General features: G+C 36.0%; 1 protein-coding gene across 1 annotated transcript in view; it reads left to right on the top strand.

Moving 5' to 3' along the window:
• Xirp2 (xin actin binding repeat containing 2) overlaps positions 1-18,019 on the top strand; it is a 55,132-nt gene that overhangs the window by 18,847 nt on the left and 18,266 nt on the right. The window lies entirely within an intron of this gene.

The raw sequence follows: 18,019 nt of genomic DNA, 5'->3' as shown, positions 1-18,019 counted from the left end.
CCCATCCTCCTGTTTCCCCTATCCTCCATGCACTCCTCAGGGAGGGTGAGGCCTCCCATGGGATCATCAAAGTCTGTCACTATATTTGGGGCAGGACCTAGGCCCTCCCCTGTGTATTTAGGCTGAGAGAGTATCTCTCCATAGGGAATGCACTTCCACAGCCCATTCATGCACCAGGGATAAATACTGGTTCCACTGCCAGAGGCTCAGAGAATGTCCTAGCCCCCTAACTGACAACCACATTCAGGGGGCCTGGTTTTGTCTTATGCTAGTTCTCCATCTGTCAGTCTGGAATCCATGAGATCTCACTTACTCAAGTCAGCTGTTTCAGTGGGTTCCCCCAGCATGGTCTTGATCCCATTGCTCATCACTTCTCCCTCTCTATAACTGGATTCCAGGAGTTTGCTCAGTGCTAATATCAAGCTGTTTTCATTACTGTAGCTCTATAGTAGAGCTTGAAGTTAGGAATGGTGATGCCTCTGGAGGTTTCTTTATACTATAGGTTTTTGGGGTTATCCTGAGTTTTTTGTTTTTCCATAGAAAGTTGAGTATTGTTGTTTCAAGGTCTGTGAAGAATTTTTCTGGGATTTTGATGGAGATTGCATTGAATCTGTAATTGCCTTTGTTAAGATTTCCATTTTTACTATGTTGATCCTAACTATCCAAAAGCATGGGAGATCTTTCCATTTTCTGATATCTTCTTTAATTTTTTTCTTTAAAGACTTAAAATCCTTGAGTTCTTTTCATACAGGTACTTCACTTATTTAGTTAGAATTATACCAAGATATTTTATTTTATTGTATTTTATTTGTGGCTACTATGAAGGGTGATTTTTCTTTGATTTCATTCTCAGCCCATTTATATAGCCCTATAAGCCCTATATGTAGGTAGACTACTCTTTTTTTTTTTTTTTTTTTCTGTCTTGCATTCTTCCACTTTACTGAAGGTGTTTAACAGCTGTGGGAGTTCCCTAGTCGAATTTTTTTGGTCACTTATGTAAACTATCACATCATTTGCAAATAGTGAAAGTTTGACTTATTCCTTACCAATTTGTATCCACTTGATCTCCTTTTGTTGTCTTATTGCTCTAGTTAGAACTTAAAGTACAACTGTGAAGAGATATGGAGAAAGTGGACAAGCTTATCTTTTTTTCTAAATTTAGATGAATCACATTAAGTTTCTCTCCAGTTAGTTTAATGTTGGCTGTTGACTTTCTGTATATTGCTTTTATTATGTTTAAGTATGTTCCTGTTATCCCTGATCTCTTCAAGAACTTTATCATGAGGAGGGGTTTGATTTTGTCAAAGGTTTTTCAGCATCTAGTGAGATGATCATATGGGTTTTCTTTTTCAGTGTGTTTATATGATGGATTACATAGACAGATTTTCATATGTTGAACCATCTCTTCATCTCTGGTATGAAGACTACCTGATCATGTTGGAGGATTTTTCTGAAGTGTTCTTGGATTCGATTTGCCAATAATTTATTGAACTTTTTGCATCAATGTTCATGAGGGAGATTGGTCTGTAGTTCTCTTTCTTAGTTGTGTCTATGTGTGGTTTGTGTACCAAGGTAACTATAGTCTCATAAAGAGTTTGGCAATGACCTTTCTGCTTCTGTTGTATTGAACATTTGAGGAGTATTGGTATTAGCTCTCCTTTGAATTTCTGTTATAATTCTTCAATGAATTCATCTGGCCCTGAACATTTTTCGGTTGGGAGGCTTGAACCTCTACTTGTTAATTGTATTATGGGTCTGCTGTTTCTACAGTCCTATTGTTGCTTATAGAACATGGTTTCAGTTTCATGTACAGAAGACAGGCACTTTTAAATTTGATCTGTTGATCTTTTAAAATTAATTGAGTCAGAATTGCTTTATCAAGAAAGTATGAAAACAACCTCACAGTACCAGGACCAGGCAAGAAACACTAAGTCTTCTCCCTACAAAAAGATTGTAGCAAAATGACCTTTCTACACTTCATTAGGTGTTTTCAAAATTATTTACAGTTGATAATTATGTGAAATACTTAGTGAAATTTTATGTCTCTTATGAGAGGTAACAGACATTTAGGAAAATTTAAAATGGTATTATACTATTTCTTCTATCAGAAATTCAGACTAGCTTAGAAATATGGGTTATCTTTTTATATGTCTATACTAAAAATAGTTTTCAAGTTATGGATGATAATGCCTAATATACTAGTTAAATTTGTTGTGTTTTCTGGTTTTTAATAATGGAATAGCAAGCTATACAACCTTCAGTTCTTATATTTGAGTATGTGGTAGGAAACAAAGAAGACATAACAACAAAAGAAAACATTCGAACTACAGAATCATAATGTTCAAAGAACTTACTGAAATATGAAAAATATTTTCCCCCAAGGTTTTTTTTTTATAAAAATAGGTGCCTGTTATAAGTACTTGAATTCAGAAGATATTATTAGCTGTTTCTGGTACGCTTCCCTGTCTGTAGCTCTCAAAATAAACCCTTCCTCGTGGGTCTTTGAAATGATTGGACTGAGTCAATTTTGTCTATTCTTTGTATGTTCGTTTAGTTATTAATTTGCATAATTACAAAAAATTATCCTCCTAAAAAAGAGCTGGGAGAACACAAGGCTTGAGAAAAGGAAGAGGCACTCAGTTGTTCTGTCCTTAAACAATGCTGTTGCAGAAATATGTTTGGAAATTTTTTTCATTTCTCTAGTTTCTTCATGAATCTCAGCATTTCAACACAGACAGTACAATTGCATCTTCTAATGGAATTTCCTTGGATTTGTTTGTCCTTTTTCCCTCATGGGAAATCTACCTACACTAAAGTGCAGTGTTAGTAACAATGAGTAAATGGAGGCCTCTTCATGTCCCTCCCCATTGGTAGAACAGGCTATAAAATATATCTTCCACTCAATCAATACCAACAAGAGATGTTATATCCACTTGGCATGTCTTGTCTTGGTGTAAACATCAATGTCCTGTAGAAATCTGAGCATATCCTGCTATAGTATCTGAAATATATTTTCCTCCATTTGCATATAAATTGCAAAACAGATTGTACCATTACAAAGCATTTGGAGGTAATATTGTAGGCTTCAATGAGGTCATTGTTATATTTTGGCATTCTGTTTATTAGTCTTTTATCATAAGAATTATGCTCTATTTTTTAAAACCATATAAACCACCTAAGTCTTAATTTTCTTCTTTAATTTTTAACTAAATTTTTCCTCTCCCCTGTAGTCTTTATTCTTTTATATTGGCTACTTTATAGGGATTATCATAATGAGAAATTGTAACAAAACTCTACTTTATGAAGATTGCAAATTCATATTGGTGACTTCATTTATTGTGTTCAAGTGTTAAAATATTAGTACAGTGGGATGCTGCTTAATGTGCTGTATTCATAGTACATCTTTAGATTTTTCTGCTTAATTTCCTAATAAAATTTTTAAGACAGTGTCACACTGTATAGCAAGACTGACCTCAAACACATGAAGATCTTGCCTTATCCTTCAGGTATCTGTCATCACCCAGCTACCTTTGTAAATTTATTTATTTATTTTATTATTTTATATGTCGATCCCAGTTCCCTCTCCTTCCCTCTTACCCTTTCTGTCCCCTCACATGCACCCTGACCACCCTCCCCTCCCATGCCCCCACCCCAATTCCACAAGTAGGGCAATGCCATCCAGGTGGGGTCTTGTAGATCTGTCAAGTCATCTGAAGTAGGGAATAGGACTTCTCTCCTGTCTCTAGGTTAAGGGAGTATCCCTCCATGGGAGATGTGTCCACAAGGTCCTTTTGTGCACCAGGAATACATCCTAGTTCCACTGTCTGAGGTCCCTTAGACTGCTCAGTCCTTCTGGCTGAGACCCTTTTTTAAAAATTTGTTTATTTCCCCTTCAACTCCTTTGTTCTTGTTAAACTGATGTGTAATTAATGTGTCTAAAATTATAATTAAAATTTTCATGAAATTGGAAATTACAAAGCATGTTGGTCATTCTGCATTGAATAATATGTTCCAAAATTCTTTCAGGAGTAGCCCTGTCTCTTTTGGCCTTTCTACAAACTCTGCCTCAAGAGCTTTGTAACAGGGATTCTATGTGAGTTTGAGATTAGTTATGACTTTTACATCATTTCTCACATCAATTGATGGTGAACTCTAAGGACAATCCATCAGTTCTGTGTGTCACTATAAGTTTTTTTCTTTTTTCCTTTGGGTCACCAGTAGGTACATTCATCGATGCAATTACATGCAATGTCTTTATTTTAAAAGATAACCCAAGTGATCAACCTAATTCATCTTTAATTAGAATTAGTATTTACAATGAACTGCTTTATTTCCATAGACAGCCTAGGGTACTTATGTGAAAGCCAGATCTATGTTCTCCTTCACCTTTCTTGTTTGAATTTTATACAAAGATTAAGAATGTCATTTCTCCCAGTGAAAATGATTGATAGCCGTACAGACTTAGAAACCAGGTATAACAGGACAGGTTTGTGCAGGAGGAACTCTTAATGACATTCTTAGCAGGAAAGTTGTGCTGTCAAATTTTGCATATAGTTCTTACAAAATTACAGGAAATTCGTTTCAAATAAATAAACCACCCTTAAATCAACTCCTTCAAAAACTGAGTAGCACTTTCTACTATAGTGTCTAATGTCAAACATGGATGTCATTGATTCTCTTTTGCTTCCCATTTGGTTAAGAAAACTTCAGAATTCATAATTAAAACTTTTTAGAAAGAGAAATGAATGATCACATATTTGGACATTCATACTTTCTTCAATTTCACTTCTCAATAAAGCAGAACCTGTCAACACTAGGAAACACTTTAATTGTCACATATTCTCTAGCCCTCTGGAATCCTGGTTCTATATCTGTGACTTAGACTGCACTGATCAGACCTCCAGCTGAGGGCTGGCATAACAAGTTAGTGATGTAAGATGCCAAATCGATCACCATAAGGTATAGCAACTCTAATCTACACTGTTAACAGACACAGATTATTCCCTGTTTTTCTAGAGTCTCGAGGCAATGCTCTATCATCCAGTGTGTCTTTAATATGTTCTTTTCTGTTTATACCATTAATTGGATCCACTTAAAAGTGGAAGGTATATGTGATAAAAACTAAATGTCTAAAATTTTAATCCTGTTTATAGTCAAGATTAGAGCCATACAACAATGACTTTTATTAAGAAAAAAAAAGTGGGGAAATCAATCTGTATATTTTCCCACTTTGTTACTGCAAACTGACTGACTGTTGACTATGTAGCAGTTCATGAAAAAGAGAACAATAGACCCACTGACTAGGGGGTCACATGGCCACCCACTGGCCATTATCTTTAGAGATTGTTTCCATGCTTAAGGGATCATAATGATCTGGAAAGGGCTGACAATATATACAATTTGTTCCCCTCTCTTAAAGAAACCCCTAAAACACATTGCTTTTCCACCAGTGGGAAATAGGTGTGCATGATACTTGATTTTTCCTTTGTTTCTGGACTTGTGATAAACTTAAGCAATAGAAGAACAAGGACAACTGAGAGCAGAAGAACCATCAGTTGAAACTCAGAGTAAGTTTAAGCTAAATAACAGATAACATGCCACATGAAAATACACATTTATAAATATTGGGAAGAATGGCATAGGCATTATAGTGGAGACATAAACAAAAAGGAAACTACTAGGACAAAAATGATACATCATGTTAAAGAATTGTCACCTTATTCTCAAGCCACTAAGGACCACTGAAATGGTAACAGGGGAATAAGATGAACAATTATGCTTTCTAGAAAGAATATTATACCTACAAATGATTGACAGATGTGATGTTAGGGTTAGGTGGGATAGAGTATTAACACAGTTCAGGTTCTGCAGAATTAAATAGGTCAGAAGAAAGAGCTCTAGGTAAAGAGGCATACATAGTGTTAACTAGCATGTTCCTAAGTAAGCTAAAGGCTATTGCTAAGCAAAGGGTGTATTCTTCCAACTTGGCCTATATTATTTAACATAGGAGAAATTCTTGCCATTACCTTTTTTTTTCCTTTGGCTATTTTAACCTTTTTAATTTTGAATGGGTAATTTTACAGCTTTTACAGTTTTAGCCACTTTCCCTTTGTTATATTACTACTATTTATAACCATAGTTTCCCTTTGATTGTAAGTTGTTTTAGTTTATGTGGAACTGATATATTATATATTTGTATATCTTAACATATTTCTACATAACACTTCTAGAGAGAATTTTTTATTTATTGTAAGTTGAATGTTTATAGCAAGCCACTTTTTCCATTTGTCAAATAAATATTGTTATTTATGTAACTAATATATTTGATGACCCAGTTGGGAGTATATATTTCATATACTGCTTTTATGAATCTTCAGGCCTTTTAGACTCAGGCTTCATGGCTCTATAAATAAAATGTTTAAAGACAGCCCATTTTGCAGCATTTAAACTTAGCACTGAGAATTCAGAAGCCACCCTGAGGAAGTCAACCATTCTTTTTCTCTTTTAAACTAAAAATCTTTTATTTAAAATTATTATTGATATTATAATTAAATAGAACCAATATCCAATTTGATTAAAGAGTTTATATTAGTTGGATCTCAGTCCTTTCCTAGATTATTACAGTAAACTTTCATAATTACAGACACTTTGGTATGTATTTAGTGTTTTGTCTAAAGTTAATCCATTTAATGATAAATATTGTTATAAATCAAATATCTCTACAGGAGCAATAGAGATTAAGTTATATAGATTATAGATAGTTATAGATTGATGATGATTACATAATATACCGACAGGCAGATAGACAGACAGACAGATAGATAGTAGATAGGTAGTTAGATAAATAAATAGACATAGAAAGATGGTACAAATATGGCCACATAAGCTTGCTATAATAATGTTGCCAATGATTAGTATAAATACCTGGAGATAGTTTTGCAATATGACTAGTTGAGCAGATAAATCCATTTGTCATCATGTAAGAAAGCAATGATTTTTTAAAAGAAAAATCAGTATCTCAAATTATTATATATTTTAAATTGTCACCCCTTAAGATACTTTATGAGAGGTTTGCTTGCAAGTTTTCATAAGTTTAGTCATGATTATTACTAGAACAAGTAAAATTTTGGCTGAATATATTAAGTTACATAAAGAATAAGAGCTTAGATTTGCCATAACATTTGTTTTTCTCCAATTTTTATTAATTTAAAATTAAATAAAGCATTTTCCATTATTATAAACATCACAACCGAGTTTTCATATCATAATACTATTTCCAATGTATTCTAGTACTGTTTATATGTGGTGCTTGTCAGCATGTAAGATTCACATCTGTGAGTTAAAGCAGTTTACAAAGAAGATTAACAAGAACTAGTTTTCTCAGCGCCATTAGCATATTTTTATATGGATAAGATTTATTTATTTATTATGTATACATCCTGGTTCCACTGTCAGAGGTCGCATAGACTGCCTAGGCCTTCTAACTGAGACTCACATTCAGGGGGTCTGGGTCGGTCCTATGCTGGTTTCCCAGGTTCAGCCTGGGGTCCATGAGCTCCCCCTTGTTCAGATCAGCAGTCTCTGTGGATTTCTGCAGCCTGGTCTTGACCACTTTGCTCATCACTCCACCCTCTCTGCAACTGCATTCCAGGAGTTTGGCTCAGTGTTTAGCTGTGGGTGTCTGATTCTGTTTCTATCAGCTACTGGATGAAGATTCTAGGATGGCATATAAGGTAGTCATCAATCTTATTATCAGAGAAGGGCATTTATGGTAGCCTCTCCACTCCACTATTGCTTAGATTGTTAGTTGGAGTCATCCTTGTAGATCTCTGGACATTTCCCTAATGCCATATTTCTCTTTATACCTATAACGGCTCCCTCTATTATGATATCTTTTCTTGCTCTCTTCTATTCCTCCCCCAAGTCAATCTTTCTTCTCCCTTATGTCCTCCTCTCTCCCTCTTCTTCTCCCCTTCTCCACTCTTTCTCCTTCTGTGGGGAACCTTGTATGTCACTTTCAGGGTCCTCCTCTTTTCCTAGCTCCTCTGGCATTGTGAAGTGTACCATGGTGATTCTTTGGTCTATGTCTAAAATCCATATATTAGTGAGTAAATACCATGTTCATCTTTTTTGTGACTGAGTTACCTCACTCATGATGCATTCTTCTAGTTCCATCCATTTGCCTGTGAATTTCAAGATTCCGTTGTTTTTTGTTTGTTTGTTTGTTTTTGGTTTGTTTTTATGCTGGGTATTGTACTTTGTGTGAATATACCACATTTACTGTATCTGTCCTTCAGTTGGGGGGCATCTAAGTTGCTTCCAAGTTCTAGCTATTACAAATAATGCTGCTATGAATATAGTTGAACAGATGTCTTTTTGCATGAATGTGAATCTTTTGGGTATATGCCTAAGAGTGGAATTGCTGGGTCCTGTGGTAGACTGATTCCCATTTTCCTGAGGAACTGCCATACTGATTTCCAAAATGGCTGTAGGAGTTTGCATTCCTACCAGCAGTGGAGGAGTGTTCCCCTCTCTTTATATCCTCTCCAGAATAAATTACCTTTAGTGTTTCTGATTTTAACCATTCTGACAGAAATAAGATGGTATCTCAGAGTTGACTTGGTTTGCATTTCCCTGGTGGCTAAGGATGTTGAGCATTTTCTTAAGAGTCTTTCAGCCATTTTGGATTTTTTCCTCAGTTGAGAATTCTCTATTTGGTTCTATACCCCACTTTTTAATTGGATTATTTGGTGTTTTGGTGTCTAGCTTCTTGTGTTCTTTGTATATTTTTGATACTAGACCTCTGTCAGATGTGGTGTTGGTGAAAATCTTTTCCCACTCTGTAGACTGCCATACTGTCTTGTTGACTATGTTCTTTGCCTTATAGAAGGTCCTATTTATTAACTGTAGATCTCAGTGTCTGTGCTACTGGTGTTATGTTCAGGAAGCAGTCTCCTGTACCAATTCATTCAAAGGTACTTCCCATTTTCTCTTCTAAGAGACTCACTGTGGCTGTATTTATGTTGAGGTCTTTGATCCATTTGGACTTACATTTGTGCATGCAGTCTTCTATACACTGGCATCCAGTTATGCCAACACCATTTGTTGAAGATGCTTTCCTCTTTCCATTTTATAATTTTAGCTGTTTTGTCAAAAATCAGGTGTTAATAGGAGTGTAGGTTAATATCAGGATTTTCACTTAGATTCCATTGGTCTACCTGTCTAGTCCTGAAAACAGCTTGGTATTGAGATATATATATATATATATATATATATATATATATATATATATATTCATTTTTTATTTATTGTTTTATTGTACATTTCAATCCCAGTTCCCTTTCCCTCCCTCCCTGCCTCCCTCCCTCTTATGCTCTCTTCCCCCCTCACATGCTCCCTGATCACCCTCCCCTCCCCCCACCCCCATTCCACATGTAGGGCTATGCCATCCAGGTGGGGTCACGTAATTCTGTCAAGTCATTTGAAGTAGGGACTAGGACTTCTCTCCAATCTCTAGGTTAAGGCAGTATCCATCCATGGGGGATGTGTCTGCAAGGTCCTTTTATGCACCAGGAATACATCCTGGTTCCACTGTCTGAGGTCCCTTAGACTGCTCAGACCTTCTAGCTGAGACCCATTTAAATAGTAGTTGAAAACATTTTTTGTTGATTTGAAGATTCTTTACCTTTTTTGTGTATTTGTTGTTTCCTGGTACAGTTCCTTTTCCCTTTAATGATGCTCATTACCTTTCACCTTTCTACTTCAATGTGCACATTATTCCGCAGACATTCTGACCACTTCAGTCAAGAACTCTTTCTCTGATTAGAACTTGTAAACTAATTGATATGTTAATATTATATACATTAACTTTGGTAGCTGTACCTACTAATTATGCCTTTTAGCTAAATAAGAAAGATGTGAGCAGACAGCTGCAGGAATAAAACCAGCAGAGAAGCAAGAATATGTAACTACATGAAGAAAAGTCAGAAATGCTGTAAAGGGGAAAAAGTGATTAAGCCAAGCCTTCAAAAAGTTTTATATATATATATATATATATATATATATATATACATATATATATATATATATATATATATATATATATATATGTGTGTGTGTGTGTGTGTGGGTGTGTGTGTGTGTGTGTGTGTGTGTATGTGTGTGTGTAATTGAACCATTAACCCAACAACTGTATGCCACTTGCATATTATAACTTTTAGCAGACTTTTAAAATTGTTTAATAAGAAACAGTAAAGGAAAACATTTGAACTGGAATATAGGCAAGTCAAGTCAGATGACAGAATTAGCCAGAGGTTTTTAAACTCAGACCTACCAGCCCTATCAATCTTGAATCAACAGGATACAGGCATGTTTTTGTTTTGTTCACATCTGTTTGAGAAAAAAGCAGCTAAGTTAGCAAGCCATAGTTCTTCCTACTTTTGTTACAAATGAGATTAACTGTAAATAAAATGTATGAACTGATATCTAGCAAGAACTATTTTTCACTTTGAGATTCAGGAAGCCATGATTCTGCCAGTTTTCCTTCATTTGTTTCTATTTTGCATAGAGATTTCTAAGTTCATAAAAATGGCAAGTTAGCATTATTTCAAGTTTTTTTTTTATTTCAGTTTTCATTCCAAGCACAGTTCTCCCTCCACCCTTGTCTCACCCCAATCCCCCATCCACTCCTCCCACAGGGAAAGGGATCCACTTTTTTAAAAGACTTATTTCTTCTTGATAGCCTTAAAATGAATATGATTTATTTTTTGATGAAAATTAAAGTATTTTCCTGTAATGGCAATAGCAGACTGAATAAGCAGAATGGGGACATTCTCCTTGCTAGCAAAATTTTCTATAAGATTGTATGTGATGCTTGTGGCTATTATATGAGCTGACATCAAATACATGTAAGTCATGCACACTTAATAATATTTTGTAACTATGCTTAAATCTGTCTTTCAGATTTCATGGTTCAAATACTTATACTGTCTCTTATTCTTACTTTTAATGGCAACATGAAATGGAAAACCTGGATTTAAGTATGATTTAGTGATTTGACAAAGATTATAATGTATCCAGTCCAGTAAGAAGTTAATATTGACTCCTCATTCTTAGCTATTGGCAAATTTACCTGAGAACAAAACAGCATGTTTTTCTCATTCAACCCGGTCTCTCCTCGAATTTAATTTCAGCAACCAATTTCATGAATCGTTTCATGTGAACTTGTGTGTAATGTTCTGACTAGAATTCTTTATTGTATTTTATTTGTGTAATTTGAGTCCTGCCTGTGCATTTTAATGATATATCCTTTTACCTAATCCTAAAACTCTAGACAACAAAAATTAGAAGGAAAGAGTCAAATTTAAAATTCAAATTATACTACAAATTATACTACTTCCATAATGGAAACCAGAATAAATGATATATACTGATGTTGGAATATTTTAAGAGGTTATGGCAACCAGGGGACAGTAAAATTGATGCAGTGATGTTCACATATCAAACTGGTCTAGCAATTACACTACTACTTAGCAATGGCATATAAATGCTGAAGTTGAAATCCACATCTATAAATAAAATTGATGTGCACTTGTATTGCTTATGTTGACTCATCTCTTATAAGAAAATGTATTTGGCGGTGATAAGCACTTGCTAGATTTTTGAATATGTACATTCTAACTAGAAAATGCTTTCCCCCCTCTGGAAAGTGATACATTTTAAGTCATATATCAAAAATGCATTTTTGATTTTGCATTTGATTTTGCATTTTGATAAATGCATTATTTCCAGTTTTCGTTACAAATATTTTGCCTTTGTCTCTCTTACAACAGAGAAATTTGTCACTTTATTCTTTCAGAATAAGAATTGGTGGCAAGTACCAGAAGCTATCATTTCTATGGGTACCAGAATAAAAACATACTTTACATATAATTTTGACAAATATGGGAAAATAATAGGGATATTGGATTGGTAGTACAAGCCCCATTCAAGAAAATTGCCACTACTTTGTTGACCAGATACTGTTATGTCAAAATATGAACCAGTTACAATCAGATATTCTCCTTTCAAAAGGTGAAAGAGGCATTAATTTTTGAAGCATAAACTAACCCAAATTATTAAAAAAGCACTACATAGAACAAATGTAGTATGTTGGGCATGCAGCACTGGCATACAGGCTTCCAAACGAAATGAGTACTGATTCAGTAGACGTGATCATCCTGCACTGACACTAAGACCTTGGTGTAGGTTTGGTTGTCAGTCCCCTTGGCTCTGTCCCTATCCAGCTGGCATTAAGAACATTACAGTAAGCTCTCCCTACTTCCTTAGGGATGGAAAGCTCAGCCACTAATGAAGAGAATCACCATTTGTTCTCCTGTGTTTATTCCCACCTGCTGTCTTTGGGGGCTTTTATCATTCTGTCCTGCACAATGCTACCAAATCCATCAGGTAAACGCTAACTATGCAAGGCATCTCATCACATGGAATTCTGATTCTTTGAACTTACAAGAAGCAACATGGATTGCCTATATTCTACACACCTCCTTGAATAAATAAAGATGTTTTTCTTCCTTCTCTTTGTTCTGTCCCTCAGTGTCTCTAACACACCTGATAAGTGTGTTTAAATAGAATTAATGAACTAATGGGATTTTGCTATTTTATTCTTCTTTTATGTTCTGATTCATTCATTATATGAACTTGTATTTAATGGAAATTATGTGACAGGCATATACCTAATATCATTTGGAGTGCATAGCCCCTTAACTAGGAATGGGAAACTGTTCTCTTTACAAAAACATATTCACCAATCTTCTTTGTTTTTAATAAAATAAAACATCACATTTTAAAGTATAAAATCCATATTTTTCTGTTATATTTTGTGGATTTCTCTAGCAACTTTTTCTTAATTCTCCTTCCTGACAACTATAATAGAACCAGATTATCCTACATATCTAACCCAACACTTAGCTTTTCAGATGTCTATCCTTTCATGCCAAATACCCTTGTAAGAAAGGGAAGTCATATTTTACACCCTATGTGTATGATGTAATTTACAAAAGATACAGTCCAGAACAAGATGCCATGAATTAATTCTATACCTTAAGAGATTAGAAACTGACACTTTAAATTATTTTACCTACTGTAAAAATATAGCTTAATTCATAACTATCTTTTTCCTTAAGAAAAGCAATATACATGTACCCACTAGATTATTCTATCTCTTTCTTTTTTTTAAATGTGCAATAGTGCTTTGCCATAGGTTTCAGGTCACCTGGAACTGAGTTACACAGACAGTTGTGAGCTGCCGTGTGGGTGTTAGGAGTTGAACCTGGGTGCTCTGGAAAAGCAGCCAGGGTTTTTAACTGCTGAACCATATCTTCCCTAGATTATTCTTATTAGTATTAAAAAACTTTAAAAATTTCAAAATAGTTTTAATCAGTTAGACATAAAGATAAATGAGAGATTTCAACTTTGCATAATTCTAAACACATGCATTCTCATAAAAGCAGTTGTGCATCACCCCATTGTCTAGTTCATTCCAAGTTCTTATAATTTTACTTATGGTATGCCTAAATCTTTAAATCAGTTTCCTAAACTTTTATTTTATTGTAAGTCATTTCCCTTTTATTGAAAATGCATTATTGTTTTTCCTACTATAGATCCTGATTACAGTTTCCCCTCCCTTGACACCTCCAAGTTCCTTCCTACCTCCCCTCCCATCTGGATCTATGTCCTTATGTCTCACATTTGAAAAAGAACTGGATTCTAAGAGATGACAAACTTAACAAAATAAAATAGAAAAATATAAAACAAAAGCCATCAAATAGAAGTTGGATAAGAGAAAACAAACAAGCAAACAAAGAGGAAAAATAAAGAGAGAAAGCACAAGATTCAAGACCCACCTTTTCACACATTAGGAATGCCATAAAAAACTGGAAAGTTTAATATATATGCAGAGGACGCAGTGCAGTCTGGTGCAGGCCCTGTGTTGCTGTTTCAATCTTTTTGAGTTCATATGAGCTTTGTTGATTTGATTTAGAGGGCCTTGCTCTCCATGTGTCCTCCATTCCCTTTGACTTGTTTTTTTTTTTTTAATATTTTTTAATTTAAATTTGCAACAAGTGTGTTTTACATATCAATCCCAGTTCCCTCACCTCTTCCCCTGTACCCCTCACAACATCCATCCCATACCCTTTCTGCTCCCCAGGGAAGGTGAGGCCTTCCAAAGGAGAATCTTCGAAGTCTGTCATAACATTTGTGGGAGGGCCTAGGCCCTGCCCCCATGTTTCTAAGCTGTGAGAGTATCCGTCTCTGTTGAATGGGCTATCAAAGTCCATTCGTATACTAGGGATAAATACTGATCCACTACAAGAGGCCTCATAGACTGTCCAGTCCTCCCAATTAACACCCACGTTCAAGGGATCTGGGTCAATTCTATGCTGCTTTCTCAGCTATCAGACTGGGGTCCATGAGCTCCCCCCTTGTTCAGGTCAGCGGTTTCTGTGGGTTATTATAGCCTGGTCTTGACCCTCCCTCTCTGCTACTGGATTCCAGGAGTTTGACTCTAATTAGCTGTGGGTGTCTGCTTCTGCTTCCATCAGCTACTGGATGAAGGCTCCAGGATGACATATAAGGTAGTCATCAATCTCATTATTAGGGAAGGGCTTTTAAGGTAGTCTCTCCACTATTGCTTAGGTTGTTAGTTGAGGTCATCCTTGTAGATCTCTGGACATTTCCCTAGTGCCAGATTTCTCTTTATACATCTAATGACTCCCTCTATTATGGTTTCTCTTTTCTTGCTTTCCTCTATTCTTTCCCTGACTCAATTTTCCTGCTCCCTTATGCCCTCCTTTACCCTCCTCTTTCCTCTTCTCTTTCTCCTAACTCCTTCTCCCCTTCCCCATGCTTCCAATTTGATTGGGTGATCTTGTCCATTACCTTTTCTGTGGGGGGCCACGCATGTTTCTCTTAGGGTCTGGTATGGTTTCAATCTTGTAGAGTGGGCCTTAAGTCAAATCAGATGTTAGTTGACTACTCCCACAAGCTTTGTGACATCATTGCCCTAGCATATTTTGCTAGATGGTTTAGTATTTATGTTTCTCTTTTGGTAGCTTGCAGAATATCTTCCTGTATCAAAGACACTAGAATAATAAGAGTGAAGGTTCTATAAAAGTAAATGTTCACTCTTGCCATGTTCAGTGAGTTCTGTTAGTGTTGTCTTTGGCAATAGTGTCTTGCTCTCCATTTGTGGAGATCAATCTACTGTCATGGAAACTGCCTAGGTTGTTCCTAGGTTCCATGGGACCTTCTTTATCCAACAACTCAATTGGATGTAACTGAGTCCTAGCACTGGAAGCTTCATTTGGTGACAAGAGATGGCTAGTTGAGACTCTGTCACCTCCATTATTTGGAAACTTCATTAGGATTAACTTCATATATTTTAGGAGGTTTCCACTTAAGTAGGTTTCCATACTCCTCAAATGCCCCTCAATTCTGACCATCCTAAATTCCCTTCTTAACCTCAGTCCCCTCCCCTTCTCCCCTTCCCCCATACCTCCCCACATCTACTCCAGTCCACCCATAGAAACTATTCTAGTTTTTTTCTTACATACAGGTCCATGTGTCCATTCTCTATTCCTAACACCTCTGGGAATAGATCCCTCGTCCCTTCATCTATACTAACCTCTCTGGGTCTACAGATTGTAGCTTGGTTATAATTTCGCATGGCTAATATTCACATATAAATTAATACATATAATGTTTATCTTTCTGGGTCTGGCTTACCTTAGTCAGGATAACTTTTTTTCCTAGTTCTGACCATTTACCTTCAATTTCTATGATGTCATTTTCAACAGCTGAATAATACTCCATTATGTAAATGTACTGCATTTTCTTTAGACATTCTTCTGTTAAGGGACATCTAAGTTATTTATGATGATTCTAGCTGTTACAAATAGAGCAGCAGTGAACATGGTTGAGCATTATGGTTTTCTAATAGTTGGACTTTAGCAATGTGTCAATCAGTCACCTGTGTCAGAAGCATACTCTGTAGGGGAAAAAAAAGGCAAAAAATTGCCAAGATTTTCTGGATCTTCAGAGTTGAGTTTTCTATCCTAACTTAAACAAAATTAAAAAATGTTCTCAGGAAACAGGGATCCTGTACATAAACCATATGCACCATATGGTTGTATAACTTGGTATTCTTGTGGGACCACCAACAATGGGTGTGGGGATGTTTCCGACGCTTTTGCCTGTGCTTGGGAACCTTTTCCTCCTACTGGACTTCCACGTTTAGCATTGATATGAGGATTTGTGTACAATCTTATTGCGTCTTGTTGGGCCATGCTCTCTGGATATCCCTAGGAGGGAGGCCTCCTTTTTTGTTTTGTTTTGTTTTAGGAAGAGTTGATCTGGGGAAGAAGAGAGGTAGGGGAAGGGACTGGGAGAGTGGAGGGAGAGACTACAGGTCAGGATGTAATGTATGAAAAAAGAATAAAAGTTAAAAATGTTTAAAAATTTACTTCTGTTTCCAACAGGTACTAGATGAGGGCTCTGTGATGGTGGATAAGTTAGTTGTTGATCTCATTATCCAGGAAGGGCATTTATGGTAGCCTTTCCATGGTTGCTCCAATTGTTAGTTGGCGGCAGTCTTGTAGTTCTCTAGACCTTTCTTTAGATTCAGTTTTCTCTTCAAACCAATAATGGCTCCCTCTTTCATGTTCTCTCTCTCTCTCTCTCTCTCTCTCTCTCTCTCTCTCTCTCTCTCTCGTCTTCTCTTCCTACCCTGACTCAATCTTCCTAGTCACACGTGCTTTCCTTTCCTCCCCTTCTCTTTCTCCTACTTCACTCTCCATTCACTGCCCCCCCACTTTCCCTGTGCTCTGAGGGACTTGTCCCTTACCCCTTCTTTGAGGGACTTTATATGAATCTCTTAGAATACACCTTGTATCCTAGTTCCTATGGTGGTGTGAATTATAGGCTGATGATCTTTGCTCTAGGTCTAAAATCCAAATATGAGCAAGGACATACCATGTTCCTCTTTTTGTGACTGGATTACCTCATTCAGGATGGTTTCTTCAAGTGCCATCCACTTGCCTGTGAATTTCAAGATTCCATTTTTTTCTGCATAGTAGTATTCCATTGTGTAGATGTGTCCCATCTTCTTTATCCATTCTTCAGTTGAGGGGAATCTAGGTTGCTTCCAGGTTCTTGCTATTACAAATAATGCTGCTATGAACATAGTTGAGCACATGTCTTTGTTGCATGGATATGGATCATTTGGGTATATGCCTTATCCTCATGTACATACTATCAGAGTGTGACATGTTTATGCTGGTTATACTTAAGGGCTTTTTGTTCTAATTAAACTCTTTGTGTCTCATTTTACTGGATAACCAATATAAAAACTATAGAGGGTCATGAATATGTAATAACATATCTAATAAATAACACAATACATTTTAGTAATAGTTTGCATTTATTTTTATTTTTTATCTTCATGCACATAATGTCACAAGCTATTTATAGTCAGAAGTAGATATGACAGTGGCTTCTAAAGACATTTACCTACTCTTCACTGCAGAATATATGAATGTGTTAAATTATTTTGCAAATTTGAATTAAGATTAAAGTCTAAATAAAGCTACCAGTCAAGTGGTTTTTTGATGAGAAAATCCATGTCCATTTGGGTCAGTGCAACATAGTCACAAGAGTCCTTAGAAGTTGAAAATGACATCAGATAGGAAGGTGGTGATGAGAAAGAATCTCGGCTGTATAAAATAGGATGTCATGAGCCAAGAAGATTGCTTCTAGAAGCTTCCAAAGACAAAGGAATGCGATCTCCAATAGGGCCTTGTAGCACCGGTCAACAACCAGTAAGACATACTTAGAACTAATGAACCTCTTAAATACAAAACAGTTAGATTGTGCTGTATTTACAGATTTTTTTTTTGACAGCCAAACGCTAGAAGGAAGCCCCTTGCTCCTGCTCCCATTCCTGCTGATCTTCCTCCTCCTCTTC

The sequence above is a fragment of the Phodopus roborovskii genome, unplaced genomic scaffold (genome assembly GCF_943737965.1).
Source record: "Phodopus roborovskii unplaced genomic scaffold, PHOROB, whole genome shotgun sequence".
In the NCBI taxonomy this organism is placed as follows: domain Eukaryota; kingdom Metazoa; phylum Chordata; class Mammalia; order Rodentia; family Cricetidae; genus Phodopus; species Phodopus roborovskii.
The sequence above is the reverse complement of the archived record's forward strand: the minus strand, read 5'-3'. Positions and strand labels throughout refer to the sequence as shown.